The 19220-nt window shown below is 36.5% G+C and overlaps 1 long non-coding RNA gene across 3 annotated transcripts in view; it reads left to right on the forward strand.

Annotated features, from left to right (window-relative positions):
- Positions 1-17895, forward strand: part of LOC128879712 (uncharacterized) — a 67863-nt gene extending 49968 nt beyond the window's left edge. For all 3 annotated transcript variants that reach the window (XR_008457682.1, XR_008457681.1, XR_008457680.1), the window contains one exon: positions 16950-17895. This is a non-coding gene — a long non-coding RNA (uncharacterized LOC128879712). The remainder of the gene's footprint in view (positions 1-16949) is intronic.
- The last annotated feature ends 1325 nt before the right edge of the window (positions 17896-19220 follow it).

Raw genomic sequence — 19220 nt, forward strand, 5'->3', positions numbered from 1 at the left:
TGTGTATATTTAGATTGAGTACAAATTTTTAAAACGTAAATACATATCTTTAATAATCAATTTTCAAACGTACTGTAAGAAGAATAATGTAATTGTGCTATATATCCACAAAAATATTTGCTTCTCCTATAGCATTCTAGAAAAGATAAGGACCCTAGAATAGTGATAAAGTGTAAATTATAAAGTAAGTGTAAAGTGAGTCGCAGACCTAACCCAAGCAAATAGGCTAATTTTAGTCTCATATCTTATATATGTGTATATTTAGATTGAGTACAAATTTTTAAAACGTAAATACATATTATTTTAACAATCAATTTTCAAGTGTACTGAAAAAAGAATAATATAATTCTGCTACATTTCCACAAAAATATTTGCCTCTCTTATAGCACTTTAGAAAAGATAAGGACCCTAAAATAGTGATAAAGTGTAAATTATAAAGTAAGTGTAAAGCGAGTGTAATAGAGTGTGAAGTGAGAGTAAAGTGAGTGTAATAGAGTGTAAATTGTGAAGCGGGTGTAATAGAGTGTAAAGTGTAAAGTGCAAAGTGAGTGTACTGTAAGAGTAAATTGTAAAGTGCAACGTCGGTGTAATGTGAGAATAAAGTGAGTGTATAGTGTACAGTGAGCGTAAAGTGGAAAGTGGAAAGTGAGTGGAAAGTGAGAGTAAAGTGAGTGTAAAGTAAGTGTAGAGTGAGTATGAAGTGAGCGTAATAGACTGTAAAGTGGATAGTGGAAAGTGAGTATAAAGTGCAAAGTGTAAAGTGAGTATGAAGTGAGTGTAATAGAGTGTAAAGTGTGTAAAGTGTGTAAAGTGTGTAAAGTGTAAAGTGTAAAGTGTAAAGTGTAAAGTGTAAAGTGTAAAGTGTGTAAAGTGTGTAAAGTGTGTAAAGCGTAAAGTGTGTAAAGTGTAAAGTGTGTAAAGTGTGTAAAGTGTGTAAAGTGTAAAGTGTGTAAAGTGTGTAAAGTGTGTAAAGTGAGTCTAAATCGAGTTTACAAAAAATTCTAGATTCACCCCTGTCACGACGCGACATACAGATGTACTCGCGCCGCGGGTCAAAGTTTGTTCCGTTTTATTCCCGAGTACAAGAGGATTAAGTGTCACCCTCACCTCCCTCGATTCCGCTCGAAGCTCGATCGTCAACCACGTCCCATTTCCTCGGGAAAGGATTAGGTTTGAAAAATCGAGAATTCGATCAGTCTGGATCAGGAGTTCGAATGGAAAGCAACGCGAGGCTGGAAAATTCCACGATGCCGCGATTCCTAATCGCCGGTTTCTTATTTCGGGGAAACAGCCGAACGGTACTGCTGACTCTCGAGACGCGCGACGAGAGGAATTTATGCAGTGACGCGGCTTTATTATCCCAGGAGTAGCGGATTCAATTCGTACACCGGGTATTTCCGGGACGAAGGAATTAACTTTAACGTCTGGAAAGCGCCTCATCTCAGAATTTAATGAAAGACAGGTTTGGAGGTAACAGATAAGGGATGCGAGTGTTAATAAAAAGTAGGACTTTAAATATTGACGTTTTATGTCGATATGAATCGAAAAGTACGTTTACATGTTGCAATCTGAAGCCTCATTATTGAGATACAGTGGGTGTAGAATGTATTCGTACAGAGATCAATTTTCCAAAAAACTTGTGTGAAATTGTAGTTTCTTAACTTATTCTTTTTTAACCAATGATATTTCACATATTCTCGGAAGTCTCTAAGATATAGATATAGTCCAAACAACATTTTCTAGTTAATATAATTTGTGAAATTAACAAAAAAATGCGAAAAGTGGGTAAAAATATAGAAGCAATAAGTATTAGGTTGTCCCAAAAGTTTCTTTCGTTTTATTAATAATTAATTCATACACAATATTTTATGTTTTATGTTACATTACAAAATTGTGTACAATTCATTTCGCTCCATTACTGTTACAGCGTCAATGTCTAAGAAATTAGATTGTCTATTTATATAAACACTGCCACAGAAAGTAATTGAATGCAACTCACGAAAGAAACTTTTAGGACAACCTAATATTTGTACGATTCTTATGACGAACCATTTACAGACTCACCCTAAGTGAAACAATTGTTCCTTAATGTTCGAAGAAGTTTTTTTAGAAATGTTCAAAATGCACGTATAAAATGAACTAAATAGTTTTAAAAAAGACTTCAAACAAGAGAAGCTTTCGCAATCTGAAAATTCTGATATAAATGAAACTTTGCGTGAATGTAAAACATATAGTATACAAAGAAAATTTCTTTTTCTTATAATCTTAATAATAAGTATTCTTGAATATGAGAAGCATTAATTGTTGAGTAAAAATTGCTTCGACGGATTTAAAGCTGAGTACAATTTTAAATTGATGAATGTACACGATCCTTCGTAGTCAAAGGGTTGATGCTATTTTGAAAACGACTAGAAATGCTAGGAAATTCGAATAAATTCTTTTGTGTGAATTGCTTTTTAGATGTGCAGGTTATTAAAAAAAGGTCTGCGGCGACAGAATCAATGAATAAAAGAGAGGAACGATTCGTAACGCGGACAGTAAATTACAATGCAAACAGTAACATAAACATGCACGAATTTATGGACTAACCCGACATTTTATCTATATTACAAATATATTTCGTTTTAATGAATAATATTATACGTACAAAGAATAATTTGTGTTAGTTTTAATGCAGCCGGTGGATGATCCGGTACGATATTTCTCATTTTGTGAGTGAGAAATATTTTGAAATTTAATATTTATTGAACCCGTTTACCAGGAAAACATCAACAAGTATGAAATGAAAAGGCACAAATATTTCCTAACAAATATGACTGATATATCAAAGCCTCCAAAATTGATATCCATCATCAAATTAGAATTATTCGTATAAATCCTGCCTGTCATGTTGAAAGTTAATAGGAGAAAGACAATGTTTGACGCAAGCACACTTTAAATAATAATATCACGTTTCAATATTTTGATTCCAATTTAGACTCTTTTTAGAAAAATTTATACATTTACGGTGGGTGTAGAATGTATTCGTACACCGATCAATTTACAAAGAAACTTTTGTGTGAAATTGTAGTTTATTAATTTCTTTTTTTATAATCAATGATATTTTACATATTCTCAGAAGTCTCTAGGATAGATATAGTCCAAACAATATTTACTAGTTAATATAATTTGTGAAATTAACAACAAAAATGCGAACAGTGGGTAAAAGTATAGAAGCAACAAGTATTTGTACAATTCTCATGACGAACCATTTACAGTAGAGTTTTGTAACGTAAACACATTAGTTTATTGCTCCGTACGAATTAGAAAACATCAAATTTCCAGTAAAGTACTTTTAAAAATAGCTCTAATAGAGGAATGGAAAAAGATAGAAGATCGCACTTCGAATAACTAATAGTTTAGTTAATTTAATGCTTAGAAGAGTTAGAATAATTATAAAATCAAAAGGAAATCTCACGAAGGAAGTATCATATACTTATAAATTAATGTAAATTTCTTTTTTCTTAATGAAGTTTTAAAAATTAAACAGTTATGCGAATTATTACATATTGCTTCAATATTTCTATCGGTTAATTGTTTTTTTCTTGTTAATTTCACAACTTACGTAAATAGCTATTTTTTGTTGTAATCTATCTATTCTAGAGATTTCCGAGAATATGTAGAATGTCATTGTTTATAAAAAGTAAGATAATAAATTACAATTTTACATATTTTTTTGGAAATTGATCGGTGAACGAATACTCTCTACACCCACTGTAGGTGAAATACCCTGTAGAATATAATAATAGACGATAGATATCTCAATAAAGAATAAATACTTTCATCTATCTCCTTTTACTAATTACAATTTTTCTATAAAATAATACCAAAATACACATTTGTTTTGGTCAGTTTGTGATCACTTAGCCAAAGTAAAAGTCCAATGTAAAATAAACTATATTATTTATTAACGCTAAAACTACTATCCCAATCAATTAGACCATATATTTAAAAATTTCTTTTAAAGTTACCCAATTAACAACAAAATCAATATTATAAAATCTATCATACAAAATGAGTGATATATTTAAGATGGTCAAGTTAGGTGAAATACCCTGTAGAATATGACACTAGATAATACATATATCTCAATGAAGAATAAATACTTTCACCTATCTTCTTTTACTAATTACAATTGTTCTATAAAATAATACTAAAATATTCGTATTGGTCAGTTTGTGATATCATATCATGTTTATTAAATTGTATTTAATAATCAGCCTTCCAAAATTACAAAGAAATCTCAAATAATACCACCCCCCTTAATTTCATTTAAACAATCAAGCATTTTCTCTTACAGTACACCTAATAAAAATAAGTAACCTAAAACGATTTCTTCCCCAAGGATCTCGGAAACTAAGTTACACCACCGCGCTAATTGGCGCAATTACATTCGAAGTCCTGTTAAAAACCGCCCAGAAGTTCTCGTGCCATTCTTCGAGTAAACATTCCTCTATTTCGCTCGTTATCGTATTAATCATCGTTGTTGACGCGGTTTCCTACTGGCCATCCCTTGAAGCAATTTGTTTTCCCGACCCACTCCACTCCACTCTACCGCCCCCGCCCTCCCCCCCCCACCCCCTGCCTCGCTGTCTTCCTCCTTGTCGAGAATTTTCGCGCGTCCCGCTTGCAAAATACACGCGAGGTCCTTGAACTTTTCCTTCCACAATTAAGAAGTCGCTACGGGAAGTTAATTATGCCAGTTTACGCGGAGCATGAAGTTTCTTCGTCGAGCTGCGGATAAGGGAAACGAAGAAATATACAGGGCTAGGGGGATCGCGGGGGTCGGCGGTGTGCGAGACAGAGCCGCGAAAGGGAGACAGATCGAACCGAAGGGCGGAGAACGGCGAAAGGAATGGGGCGGTGGCAAAAAGACAGAAAAATAAAAGGGATCGAGATGGAGAGGTCGAGAAGTGGCTCGGGGTAGCTGCAGCTTAGGTAAACGGATCGACGATCGTTGAAAAAGTTTTTCCCAAGTTCGGGGCGCTCCGTGGCCTCGCACGATCGCTGTGTCTGTAATTTCCTTGCGGCAGGAAGTGCAGTCAACAGGTGATTCCTAAGGAGGCGTCAGGTATTTAAAGTGGCAACGGGGTCATCTCTGTTTGCGACGTCGGTTGGCGGAATGATCACCTCCAAGGAATGGGATTCTTATCCAGTCCTCGACGTTCCACGTCTTTTGCCCCACGCCTCCTTCGTTCTGATTGTGCGCGACATTTATGAACGGCCGACCTTGTCACCCCGAAGACGACAATTTATATCGTTGTCTCGTTGTTGTCGAACGAATTTATCGTTGTGAATATCGAATTTTCTCGTCACTGTTGAAGAGTATTATTCCGAACCTCTTTGAGGGGCATAGTCACCGTTCCTAACTGTTTACAAGAATAAGTAATTTTTTAGATATTTTGTTAGCGTTTATGGACAATTATGTGTCGTAACGTTTATATTAATTTTCATTTAAGGGATTGTCTTTTAATCTTCTTAAAATTGCTACATTCTCGTGGATATGGAGTTAATATTGGGTTTGTCCAGAAAGTTCGTGGCAATTTTTAAGAAAAATTCAAAGGCACATTTGAATTTTGATGTATATTTATTAAATTCGAGGGCTATAGTCACCGTTCCAATTGTTTACAAGAATAAGTAATTTTTTAGATATTTTGTTAGCGTTTATGGACAATTATGTGTCGTAAAGTTTCATTCATCTTCATTTAAGGAATTGTCTTTTAATCTTCTTAATATTGCCACATTCTCGTGGTTTATTGAGTTAATATTGAGTTGTCCAGAAAGTTCGTGCCAATTTTTAAGAAAAATTCAAAGGCACATTTGAATTTTGATGTATATTTATTAAATTCGAGGGCTATAGTCACCGTTTCAATTGTTTATAAGAATAAGTAATTTTTGATATGACTCGAGAAGAGCATGATACCTTTAACATTAAAGTTACATTGAATTTGATACGTGTATTTCAAAAACCTTCTTAAAGTCATTCAACTATTAGTAGTGGTTTTAGTAAAATTTTTTAGGGCGACTATTGTAATAGAGAATCAATTTTATTGATAAATTAGTTTGTTTCTTCTCGTTTTAATTATTATATATGGGTTATGTGTGATAAATATATATTGAACTCGGTAGTTTTAGTGATAATAAGTACTAATTGATAAGGTTAGGTTCTATTAGTTCTATTGATAGGTTGTATTGGTTCTATTGATAAATTAGTCTGTCTCTCCTCCTTCTAATTACAAATATACAGTTTATATATGATAAATATATGTATATTGAACTCAGTAGTTCTAGTGATAATAATTACCAATTAACAAGGTTAGGTTCTATTAGTTCTCTTGATAGGTTTTATCGGTTCTATTGATAAATTAGTTGGTCTCTCTTCCTTCTAATTACAAATATACACTTTATGAATGGTAAATATATATTGAACTCAGTAGTTTGAGTGATAATAAGTACCAATTGATAAGGTTAGGTTCTATTAATTCTAGATATATAATCTATATATATATGAATTTATCGATAGAATTAATAGAACCTAACCTTATCAATTGGTACTTATATATATATATATCGAACTCAGTAGTTTTAGTGATAATAATTACCAATTAACAAGGTTAAGTTCTATTAGTTACTTCGATTTATGTTTCTCTGGCTTCATCAGCTTTATTCATCAGATTATACATAAGATTTGCAAATAAACGATTTTAAACTAGAAAGAATATTAAAATCGAGCACGACAACAATTTTATTGCACGTCGAGCACGTGAACTAATGGCGCCGTAATGTATCGGAACCGTAAAGTCTTACTTCAGTTTAGTCCTGAGATTTGCTTACGTTCGCTACACGATGGCTACGCCAATGTCCTCGATGCAGCGGCGTCGCGTCCTCCCGAAAACGTGGGATCGATTCCCGCGCAAAAAGCCCACCAATCGTGGTCTCGCCGCCTCTTGAAACTACGGGCTAACAATCCGAACTGTACTTTCGCCCCAATCTGTTTGGTTGGCTGACCGTTGACGTGCTTCCCTGAACGATGCATCGCGCCGAAACACGTGGTACTAACATTAATTAGTAGAAGTACCAGTACCCCTCTTCGAGCTGACCAATGCCGCGAATACCTCTTCCCGCAACCAGAGCGTCCTTTTCATCGAGCTTCTTGCTGTTGCCACTCAATCGCCTCCCCAGCGATTGCGACTTTTCAATTCCATTCCTACTTTTGGCAAAGTTACATTCGATGCTATCGACCTAGCCGTCAATATTAGATTACACTGATAGATATTTTGTTAGCGTTTATAGACAATTACGTGTCGTAACGTTTCGTTAATCTTCATTTAAGGGATTGTCTTTTAATCTTCGGTAGTTTGGTGTATTTGGAATTTTTGAAGATCGGAAGAGCGTTTTGTAACAAAAGTGATACATTATCATGGTTTATGGAGTTAACCCTTTGCACCCGAGTTCTATTACCACGAATGCTAAGCTATCGAGATTTGAGAATAAAGTCACCTTTATCTCGTCGACAATCATTTTATTGACACTTCGAGTTCCAAAGAAATTAAAGCTAGAGAAACATTATTGCTGATAGATTTGCTGCGTGAAACCTAATGGTGACTGAGAGTCACCTCTCGAGTGCAAAGGGTTAAGGATCCTTTAGTCCTCTAACATAGCCCTAGCACCCTTTGCACTCGAGGTCTTTCTGGTATCTACCAGCAACTCGAGATGTGTCTTAACATTCTATTGCCATGAATTCTAAGCTATCTAGATTTGAGAATAAAGTCACCTTTACCTCGCCGACAATCATTTTATCGACACCTCGAGCTCCAATGAAATTCAACCTAAAGAAACATTAGGTATTGTAGATTTGCTGCGTGAAACCTAATCACGTCTCTCAAGTCACCTCTCGAGTGCAAATGGTTAATATTTAGTATGGACTACGACTGACTATGCGGCGTGACTGCTCGAAAAAAGGGCGGATTAAAGGCGGACCGAACAGTGAAATTTCCTTGCCTCTGTCCCCTTCAGTTGATAGGTTGCCTCGCCAACTCCTGAGCAATATGCAATACTGACCCTCGGTATAAATAAAAAGATTCATGTGCCTTTATTGTTTATTGCGAGTTACACATCCTGGATTACTTGTAGCTTAGCTCAGCTCCACTTGTGGATACCATGTAATAATCAAAATTGCAGAGCACTGTTTCTACTTGGACTGCGATTACTAATGGCCCGCGAGTTGCACATCCCATATTATTTATATCTTAGTTCGAGTCCATTTGTAGATGCAACATAATAGTCAAAATTCTACAGTACTGCTCAGTACAGTACAGTAATGCATTCAACCAACTTCGCGTGCAACAATCGAGGCACCACTGTGTACATATCTGTCTCTGCTCCTATTAGTCCAAAATTTTCAGCCCATTTCTCGAGATCTTCAAAGAACTATATCCCCTTGCATAAGATCTTTCGAGAAGATGAATCAACATGCAAATTCCTCGTTATCCAAACAGCTCCAAAATAAAAATCGAAATATCGTTCATCGCACTGCCATCCAAGGTGTAAGTAGAGCATCCGCGAGAAACTAAAACGTAGAACACAAATGTAAAACTGTTCTACTAAAAGTATGCCACGTGGCCGGTCTCTGTCCATGTCATAGAGCGCTCAGTGATAACATAAGAGGGGCGGTAGGCGAAGACAGTCCTAGCCAGCATGGAAGTGTCTCCGATTAACCGAAATTCTCGAAAAGGATTACAGTCGAGGAGAGTTCCAAGTGAATTTCGCTGCACCACTGTTATCGTGAAATCCGTGCAGCATGAAGACTGTTTATTGAACGAGCGACAAGTGCTCCGCGAGGCTGGTGTATCGATGATCAACGCAAAGCACGTTGGTGAGCATCCAAAACCACTGGTAGCCCATTAATCACTGATTAAAGTTAACGAGGCGTACTTCGTAATGTGGACACAGGAAGATTTGACGACATATGAAGATCAATATACAGCCCGATCGATTAATCCCCGATGCGATAACAATCGAAGAAACTAATGCACTATCGCTGCTGTTATACACAGCCTGAGCTCATTTGTTAGAAAGTTCACCGTCATAAAATAGACACAGAGAAGTATACTGATTGTGTTGTACAGTGTAAGATACGAATGAGAAGGTGAGACCTGGAGGACATGCCCTGATACTCCTCGAGTCTCGTCATCTCACCTGTATACCAATCATTTATACTCTTCAATTTTATTTAGTTCCTCGGGTGTATTCTTGTAGGTAGGCAGAAGCTTTAATTTGCCTCTGTTACCCACACAATTATGTCACAACCATAATAAAAGTTATCGTTACGAAAAGTTTTCCCAAGAGAAACTTTAAGCTTTTGTTTTTTAATTAAGCACAAATAATCTTCTACATACAGGATCTCCCAGCCTGAGTGATACGGAGCTCTAACTCCAAAACTATCGGTTGAATGCAAAATTTCAAATATGGAGATTGCATAATAAAATTGGGCTCATGTTTCAGCGAGAAGGAATTTTTGTTAACTTTATTATTTAACGAGATATGATGGTCAAGTTTCGTTTTTCAAATGGAACTATATATATATTTATTTTATACCATGTGATAATACTTTTCAAGACGAATTCATTAAGCCTTAATAGAGCCATAAATCGAGTATTAATCGTGTACAGTTGAATAATAAAATTTTAGTAAAATTAGCAAGTTACGAGACAAAACTTGCATTTGCACCAAGAGGGAAGTCCCTTAGGGGATGAAACGCAAAAATCGAAATTGCTCTTATACGATAACGCATAATTAGCGAATAAATCCTGCATGTTTTTCTGTCAATATTGCTTATCATTAATATGTGGGAGGGGGGGGGGGGGGGAGGGCTTATTGATAGCCGACTCAGCCCACCATTTAAATAAATTTTTTCGCATTAAATGGAGCGAGCACAAAGTTTTTTTTCTTACGGATTCGAAGAGCGCATAAATAGTGCATTATTATGCAATTTTTTCCTTAAATTGTAGTTAAGTTGAGGGGCTAGCTAGGCAGACGTCGGAGTTTTGCTATGCCCGGTCCATATATTCCTATGTCCGTGATGCGAAGTAACGAAACACGAGTTGTTAGAACCACCACAGAATCATGAACTTCTTCAACAGGATTGATTCGCATTATCTGCCTAAACTGCACTCCATCGCGCAACCGTCTCTGAGGCAAAATCATTCTAACATCTCGACAGAATCGACCACCAAAACTCACAAAATGTACAGGACAACGCGATACCTGGAACGTTCCAGTCCAGCACCCGTGACATAACATCAACCTTGACAGCGTAACAGCTGGAGCTGTAGCATTTTGAAATCGTCTAAGTTATTCATAATTGAACAGTGCAAAGATGATAAGTAGTCTAGGGGCTGGCGAGTCTGATTTGGGTTAATATAATCTATTAGGTTGTCCCAAAAGTTTCTTTCCTTTTATTACTAATTAATGCATACACAATATTTTACGTCTTATGTTACATTACAAAATTGTGTACAATTCATTTCGCTCCATTACTGTTACAGCATCAATGTCTAAGAAATTAGATTGTCTATTTATATAATATAAAGTTATTCACAATTGAACAGTACAAAGATGAAAAGTAGTCTAGTGGCTGGCGAGTCTGATTTGGGATAGTATAATCTACTTACTTATAATCCAGCAGTTGGTTCTATAGAAAGGAGATTGAGTTGTCACTAGTCAGACCTACTGCCAAACTTCTCAGGGAGGTTTAGGCTACGGTTACTATGGATGCGAATTCGGACGAAAATGTGTTCGGAATTCGTTAAGTTCGTCCATCTTTGCTGGGCGGCAGAAACGTACTGACTAAAAGAATAGACGCAGGACGCACGATAAAATCAAACTATCAACTAGCTTTGACGCCGTTGTAAATGTTCTGACATGTTTATCGTTGCTAGTGTAAATACTCTCATTGAAAAATAGGCGTTTATTTGTTCAGACGAATTCGTCAGAACTCGTTCGAACATATTTTCGTCCGAATTCGCATCCATAGTAACCGTAGCCCTAGACGGAGCGAGCGTAATCCCCTGTCCTTCCCAGTCCTCTCTAGTTTGGGGGACCCTCGCCAACTAACCGGCAACGGACTTTACTTGGAGTCCCTGTAAAACTCTATTCACGAGCACTTGCAAGGAATATTGCTCTTGAGTTCTATATTCCTGGTGAAGTCTACGCCAACGCCACTGTACAAACCCCATAGCAATAAAGACACGTGGGACTAGATCCGATTCGATCGATTACAATCTTAGTTTCTGAAGAAACATCCGTTATACATCTTTAAACACCGATTTCCCGGAGCAGTGGCGGCATTTCTATCCAGTTTTCCTTTTCCTTGCCAGGTAACGCGGTAACGAAGCTGTTTTTCTCATTTGCTCGCGAGCCTTGCCGCGTCCGACGCATCCTAGCGAAATGCGGAGCGCTGACGTTAATTAGGAGTCGCGTCGGTTCTCTATAACATAACAAACACCTCGAGGGAAGGCTCCTTTTGTGCGGCCCGTCCTTTCCGGGGCTCTCCTTCGGTCGGTTATTTGATATCGGTGGTTCGGTATCGCTTGGATAGCGGATTGTTGTAGATGTCAGGCTCGATCGGGCAACAATTTCATCAACATACAAAACAAAAATATGTACATGTCGAATTGAGTAACCTCCTCCTTTCAAAGTCGGTTAAAAATTCCGCGACGTCGATAACATCGATGCGGTGTAATAATAAAATTTTAATTACATAAACAACATTTGCGCGACGCGTCTACAACGGGTTCAAACGTTTGCGTTCGTTGGCACGGTTTGTTTTTTGTCGTTGGCAATGCTTGCCGGTAGGTCGATGGACACGGTGAACCTGTCGTTGGTCGCTCGATTTTAACGCTTTTCTGGTTTAGAACGGAGACTTGGTAAGTCTTTGTTTATATGGCGAATAACGAATAAGGGTTGGAGACTTTAGATTCGTTGTTTCAGTTGTTTACGATAGGTTACAATTGTGATCTGAATTATGTGTTGAAATGAGGACGTTGGATGAATAGGAGCTCTTGTGTTATCAAAGGTATCTATTATTTAAATAAATTGAGGGTTAACTCTGGTTTAAAATGGAGGGTCGATAAGCAAGGATGTTGATTCTACTATATATATATAGTAGAATCAACTTATCGACCCTCCATTTTAAACCAGAGTTAACCCTCAATTTATTTAAATAATTATATAAATTATTATATATTGAATATAATGATAAATAAATTGATAAGAAATGAAGACTCTCAAGATTACCATTATGGCAGCGTTCTGAGGATAAAGTATCGATTTCTCTATAGAATTAACACTGGGCAACACTTATAGTTAGGTTACACTCATAAATTTTAATAAACATCCTTACTTAGGTAGAGTTAAGAAAGATAAGACGACATCTATAAGGACTAGGAATTAAGAATAGGTTAAGTATATTGTGTAATTTTGTAATTTTGCAATGAGATTGCATGTGGAAGCGGAGGTTATGTAACCCTTACGGGAACATTAAAATAAATACATACATAAAAAAATCTTCGAATTTCCCTGAAAGTGGTCGATTTGCATATCCTGATTAATAGTTGACAGGACGTAGAAGGGAACTGTTATTTACTTTTAGCGGTTATTCGACATTAGCGCACGGTAAACAAAATGGCCGACCCCCTTTTCGGACCCCCCTCGCCCGGTCGCGATCGATGAAAATGGTTGCCTAGCTGCGGCCAGAATTTTGCTGCGCGATATTCCGCCCAATATTTCGACCTGTATTCTCTCCCTTTGCTCTTCCCCTCTCTTTTTCTATTTTTGGCAGCGATGATTCAATTACATCGATTCGGAACCGCCGTTCCTCACCCTCTCAACCGAACCCAAACCATTATGCTACTTAAACGCTGGATTGAATTTTCGACGCGTCTACGGGACGGAGCCAGACGCGCATTCATTTCCGAAATGGACTCTTTCTGCGATATTCCACCAAAAATACGCGCGAGGTGTCCCACGACGAGCGGCACTGTCTGGTAGAAAAAGATTCTGCGAGCAGGAATCAGTCAAAAAGAAAGAACAACGTTCGTCTTAGATGTTGCTTGGGGCACGCGCACGACTTACCGAAATTCGGTGTAGTTTGTGAATTTTTTAAGAGAGAACTAAGCGAAACGTGGAACTGAAATGTTTTGTGCCGGTTAAAATATTCGCGAAGACATTGCATGATTTTTTCCGTGTCGATTACTGTAATACTAATCGAGTTATTAATTATATTCTAAGGCGGCACCTGGAATGTTATTGTATCAGATGAACATGGTTCCCCCACATGTAATAATTAAAAATGAAAAATACTAATGCATTATTATTCCCTATATGTAAAAGTAGAGTTTATTTTTATTAGAGGACAATGAGAAGGGTTAAAGCAGACAAAATGGCGCCACTTAAACATCAAACACGAGTTTAATGTGCCCGAAGTTCAGTTCGTCGATTTTGGCAACACCCTGTATTTTTTTCCATCGACTATCGCCTGTTCTACCACGGATAATTACACCGTATCAAATTTTACAAATAAATCGGTTCGTGTAAAATGTATTTCGGTGTGGAAGAACCGTTTCGGGCTCCATTTTTTAACAGGTAGCACTTTATCTTTTACGCGGTGGATCGAATCACGCGAAACTGGCTCGTGTCGTTCACGCAAACGCCGTGACTGTTTATCGTTTCTGTTTACGATCTATCGGGGGTGGTCGTTGAACAACGTCCGCAAGCTTTACGATGTTATTCTTTCAACGAGTCCTCGACCCGCTAACGAACCGATGGATGGGCGTGCTGAGTGATTACACGCAATCACGCACGACCGAAACGGGACAGGGATAGTCATTAATCGCGGATTGAAATATATCGCAAATCGTCTCTAAATCGAATGGAAATATTAATCTGCAGGGCGGCGGCCGCGCGTAATTATTCCTGCGGTCGTATTCAACTTCGTAATAATGTTCCAATTTCGTCGTCGACGGTGGAACGCTTGGAGCATCTAGCGGTCGGGAAACGTACTTCCTGACGATGATCTGCGCGCATGCGTGCACGCTATTCATTCGGCTGACCAATGGCAGACCACTGACGGGGAATCACGATCCGATTCGAAAGTACTAGGATTAGGGATGGCGTGAAAAATCACTAACAGTGATCATTTGATTTAATAAAAAAAATATATGAACACTCGTAAGTTTTCTCTAAAAGTAATTCTCTTTTTAAGTGTACGAAATTGTATTTATACAGCATCGTAGTTTATGTATAATTGAAACATGTGAATGTGATTACTTATGATACTATGATGGGTAGTTATTTAACAAATTAGCTATCGTACAGAAAATAAAAATATAACGAGAAGAAACTTGGTTCATCGTATTCTTGAAACTTATCTGACGTAAATTTAAGCACAGTTTGATTTCTATAAATTTTATACAATTTGATTTCAATGTCAAGAACTATTTAAAAAAATAACACGTTTATACAAAATCTCTAATAAAAAAAAGCATTGAAATTTTATTTACACTTCCTTTACTTGTAGTGGTTGGATTAATATCTTCAATTTCATTGTTCAAAAGAAACAATTTTTGAAGGCGACAGAGAAACTGCTGGATTAAAAGCAGACATTGTTTACGTATCGAAAGTGTTTTCTATTGGAATTTTCATTTTTGCGCCCGAATTAAGCTTTTGAACTTCTAAACTAACATCCTAAACCACTGTGGGACGTTCGTTGCTGTTTGGAACTTCAAACGTCCCACGTCGACGACGAAATTGGAGCATTATTACGAAGTTGAATACGACCGCAGGAATAATTACGCGCGGCCGCCGCTCCGCAGATTAATATTTCCATTCGATTTAGAAACGAAAGTATTTGGACACCGCATTTTCGATGAATCTTTGCTTTGCAATACAAATGATTTATTATTTAAATTGCTTGCCTAAATGAACATCCTTATAGAATATATATAATTTAAGAGGTGTTTTGCAAGGAAAAATAGAACTATAATCAAAAATGACAAAATTGCATTTGAAGTTTTGTTTTCCAGTACTGAAAATATAAGACAAAACTACTGTTGCATTTAATGTTTCTCTTATTAGAAAAAATAGGGAAAATGTTTCTATACTATTGAAATCTTTACGAAGTTTACATAATTGCAATTAAACGTGAAACACAATGTCATTTATTTGCGAATAGCAAATGCTTCAAATCTCTGGAAACTCCTTATTAACAAGAATAAAAAGACTGCGAAAACGACCGTAAATCATAATGATTGAAACATCTTAAGCAAGATTGTAGAGGAGACATCTTCCATCATCTTCCACATATAAATTCATCAATGACTCCGTAACATTTCCCACGCATCCACGCGTAACAATCGAGAAGGCGTCCTAGTTCGAGATGGCGTGAACTGCTACTTTTGAATCACTCGTGATTCAATCACGTTCATTCTCAATCGCGATGATTATTCACAGTGATTCGTGATTCTTCGTGATCGCTTCTGATTGGTAGAGAACATTCTTATTACGAATTATGTTGTTCTTAGATTATATATGTATTATAATATGGTGTAAAAGCAACGTTAATATAATTGTAACACAATTTAAATTTGACTCATTTGTAATTTCTTGAATTTCCGATATGGAAAGACAGCGAGACACTAAAGGTAACAATTAACATGAACCGCTTCTGAAACACCATCTGCGATCGTGATTGTGTGATCATCGTGAAAAATCACTGTTAGTGATTTGGGCGCAAAAATGAAAATCCCAATAGAAAACAATTTCGATACTTAAACAATGCCTATTTTTAATCCAGCAGTTTCTCTGTCACCTTCAAAAATTGAACCACTTTGCTGAAATTTGTTTCTTTTGAACAATACAATTTATATAACAATATACTTAAGTAATATTACATAACCTATAATCATATATATCATAATAATATTACAATAACCTATGAGTAAAGGAACTATAAATAAAATTTCAATGTTTTTTTTTATTAGAGATTTTTTATAAACATATGTTTTTTTTTAAATAGTTCTTGACATTGAAATCATATTGTATTAAATTTATAGAAATTAAACTGTGCTCGAACCTAAACATGTTAGATAAGTTTCAAGAATACGATGAACCAAGTTTCTTCTCATTATATTTTCATTTTCTGTACGATAGCTAATTTGTTAAATAACGATTCATCATATTATCATAAGTGATTCACATTCACATGTTTCAATTATATATAAACTACAATGCTCTATAAATAGATAATTTCATACACTTAAAAAAGAATTACTTTTAGAGAAAACTTACGAATATTCATATATTTTTTTTATTCAGTCAATTAGATCAAAGATCGAGCGTGTAAAAACAAATTCACTTTCATGAAATATATGAACGCACCCAAAAGCCTATCGAATTAAAGAAAAATATTTAACTCTTTGCGCTCGAATGGCGCCCCTAGGGCGATATATGTAGTTTAAAAGTAATTTTTTGAACGTACTATTTCAATTTTACTTATATCGGAATACAGCTAATCATTAATTGAAATAATACATTGAGTCACGAATGTTCGTAGATGTTTTTGGTTTTACAGAAATTTATTATAAAAATGTACTGGATTTGATTCTGTAGAAAAATGCCTCGAGCGCAAAGGGTTAATTGTACAGTATGTAGAATAGGGGAGTGGTCAGAATATTTATTTCTGGAATACTGAAACTTTTACTTTCTGTAACTATGATCATCCTCCTTTTGAATTCTGCAATTAGATTCAGTATTCCTGAACACAATAAAAAGGACAATAGACTCTCAAATATCTACATTGTCGCTCTCATAAAAGTTTAGAGACATGAAGCAATTAATTTTACTAATTTCAGATAGCTAAATCAACGTCCTAGATTACATCGCGCCCTTCCTGCACGAATCACCGTACCGCGCATGCGCGCACGCTATTCGTCCGACTGTCTCATGGCTGACCACTGCCGGTGAAGAACTACTTTTGGTTTTCCCCTGTCTGGAGCACGTTTCGCGTTGCATTCACGCCAGGCTGACGTAGCCTTCAGTGGCCCCCGACCCACGAAAAAGTTATATCCCCGGTGTGACCGCCAGCCCACAAATTTATTTCCCAACGAAATATCCTCCGTTAACGCGAGAACTCTCACGGTAAGCTGTAATAATTTAATCCTGACCGGCCTGTTAATAAACAAATGCGATCGATCGATCGTTATTAACTTCGCGCCGTTCCTGTTTGCCATCGGAACAGGACACGTGGCTTCCAATATCGTTTCATCCTAGTTTCCTCGCCTTTCGAAGACCGGTAGGGCTGAGGTTATGCGAACAATTTTATTATGATCGAGTGACTGTAGAGTTGCGAATTAAATGTTGGTTTATTTAATGATAAACGTAACAAAAATAAATCTAGAGCTGAGGAACACTGCGTTTCTCAAAAGGGAAAGTTTCGTTTCTGCTGCCTTCGTAGTTGGGCCTCTGACAGTATTTGTGTTCAAGAGGGCAGTGTGAAAAACGTGTGGCAGGCCCAAGCCGTATTTTTCTTTTACGGCGTAGGGGCCGGTTTTCCTATGTGCTTTGGAAAAAGACCTCTCTCTTAGTTTGAATCTTGAAGCGAAAAGACGTCCTTCCGTGTCCTAACAATAAAGGATATAATATAAAGATTTAAAGACTGTGAATTTCCTCTCTTTACGAATCGTATAATCCAATATTAAATGTAATCGGTATGGTTTATTGAAAGCGTGATTAACCCTTTGCACTCGAGGACTTTTTTTCTGGTATCTACTACAGCAACTGGAGATGTTTCTTAGCATTCTATTCCCACGAATTCTAAGCTATCTAGATTTGAGAATTTATCGACACTTCGAGCTCCAAAGAAATTAAACCTAAAGAAACATTAGGTATTGTACATTTGCTGCGTGAAACGTAATCACGCCTCTCAAGTCATCTCTCGAGTGCGAAGGGTTAACTCTTTAAGCTCGTGCCATTTTTTTTATAGTAGAAGTAAGAAAACTCTACTTCGAAAAGAAACATCTACGAACATTCATGACTCATATATTATTACTTCAATTAATAATTAGCTGTATTCTGATATAAGTAAAATTGAAATTGTACGTTCGAAAAACCACTTTTAAATTACATGCGTTGCCCTACAGGCGCCACAGGAGTGCAAAGGGTTAAATCAGTGTCAAAAACGATTAAGAATATTTTCTGTGCTCGGGTTTATACCATTTTCAAGTTTGTGATTGTTAGTGAAGATTACACAAAAACATGTGATGTGGAAAGAGTTATAGGATTACAGATACATTTATTACGAATCTAAAATCAAAATCTTTCGCAGATTAAAAGAGACTAAGCTTTTGTTTAAAATTACAGTGTATCGCATGATGTAGATTTAGCTTGAGTGTGTTTAGAAGTTTGTCCAGCGTGATCCTGGTGCTCCTAACAATCCATCGTACCTCCATAAAATTAATTTTTCTTGAACATTATGCGAACCACTACTTTATAACAGATTTTAGTGTATACTGGACACGATTAGATCGATTTCATATTTATGTCACATATATTCATAATTGCTAGTTGAGATTTTGAAACATTAAATAACATATTACCGTGTATAATAGATATCAAAAATTCTCTACCAGTGCCTCGCTTATATTTTTATATTTTCACGACAATTAAGATTACTTGTTACCATCGCTTGTTGACCATTAAAAATATAAACTTTTAAGAAGTTCTTACAACCCCCTGCCAAACAGTCCGCACAATGCAGACTGCATATAGTGGACTTCTCGCATATAGTGGACTACAAGATCCCAATCGATCTTGAGGTACCTCTCCCAAAAAATTCGGATCGTTAAATCTGAACTCCATTCAGGACCATCATTATCAGCTCCCCCAAGTATGCAATAGCCAGTACACAGAATTTTAAATCGGTTTTGGCGTTGACAAGCTGCGATAGGTATAATCGTCAAACACAGAGTAACATTGGATCGCAAAGACGGCTGCATGTTAGGTCGTTCAAAAAATTCGTGCCACTTGTACTTCTGGTACTCAAACTAACACTTTATTTACCAGGAGCCTATTTATAGGCTTTTTAATTGCAGTACTTAGTTACTCGAATTTATTTGTTGCGTTGA

The sequence above is a fragment of the Hylaeus volcanicus genome, chromosome 7, assembly GCF_026283585.1.
Source record: "Hylaeus volcanicus isolate JK05 chromosome 7, UHH_iyHylVolc1.0_haploid, whole genome shotgun sequence".
NCBI classification, from domain to species: Eukaryota; Metazoa; Arthropoda; class Insecta; order Hymenoptera; family Colletidae; genus Hylaeus; species Hylaeus volcanicus.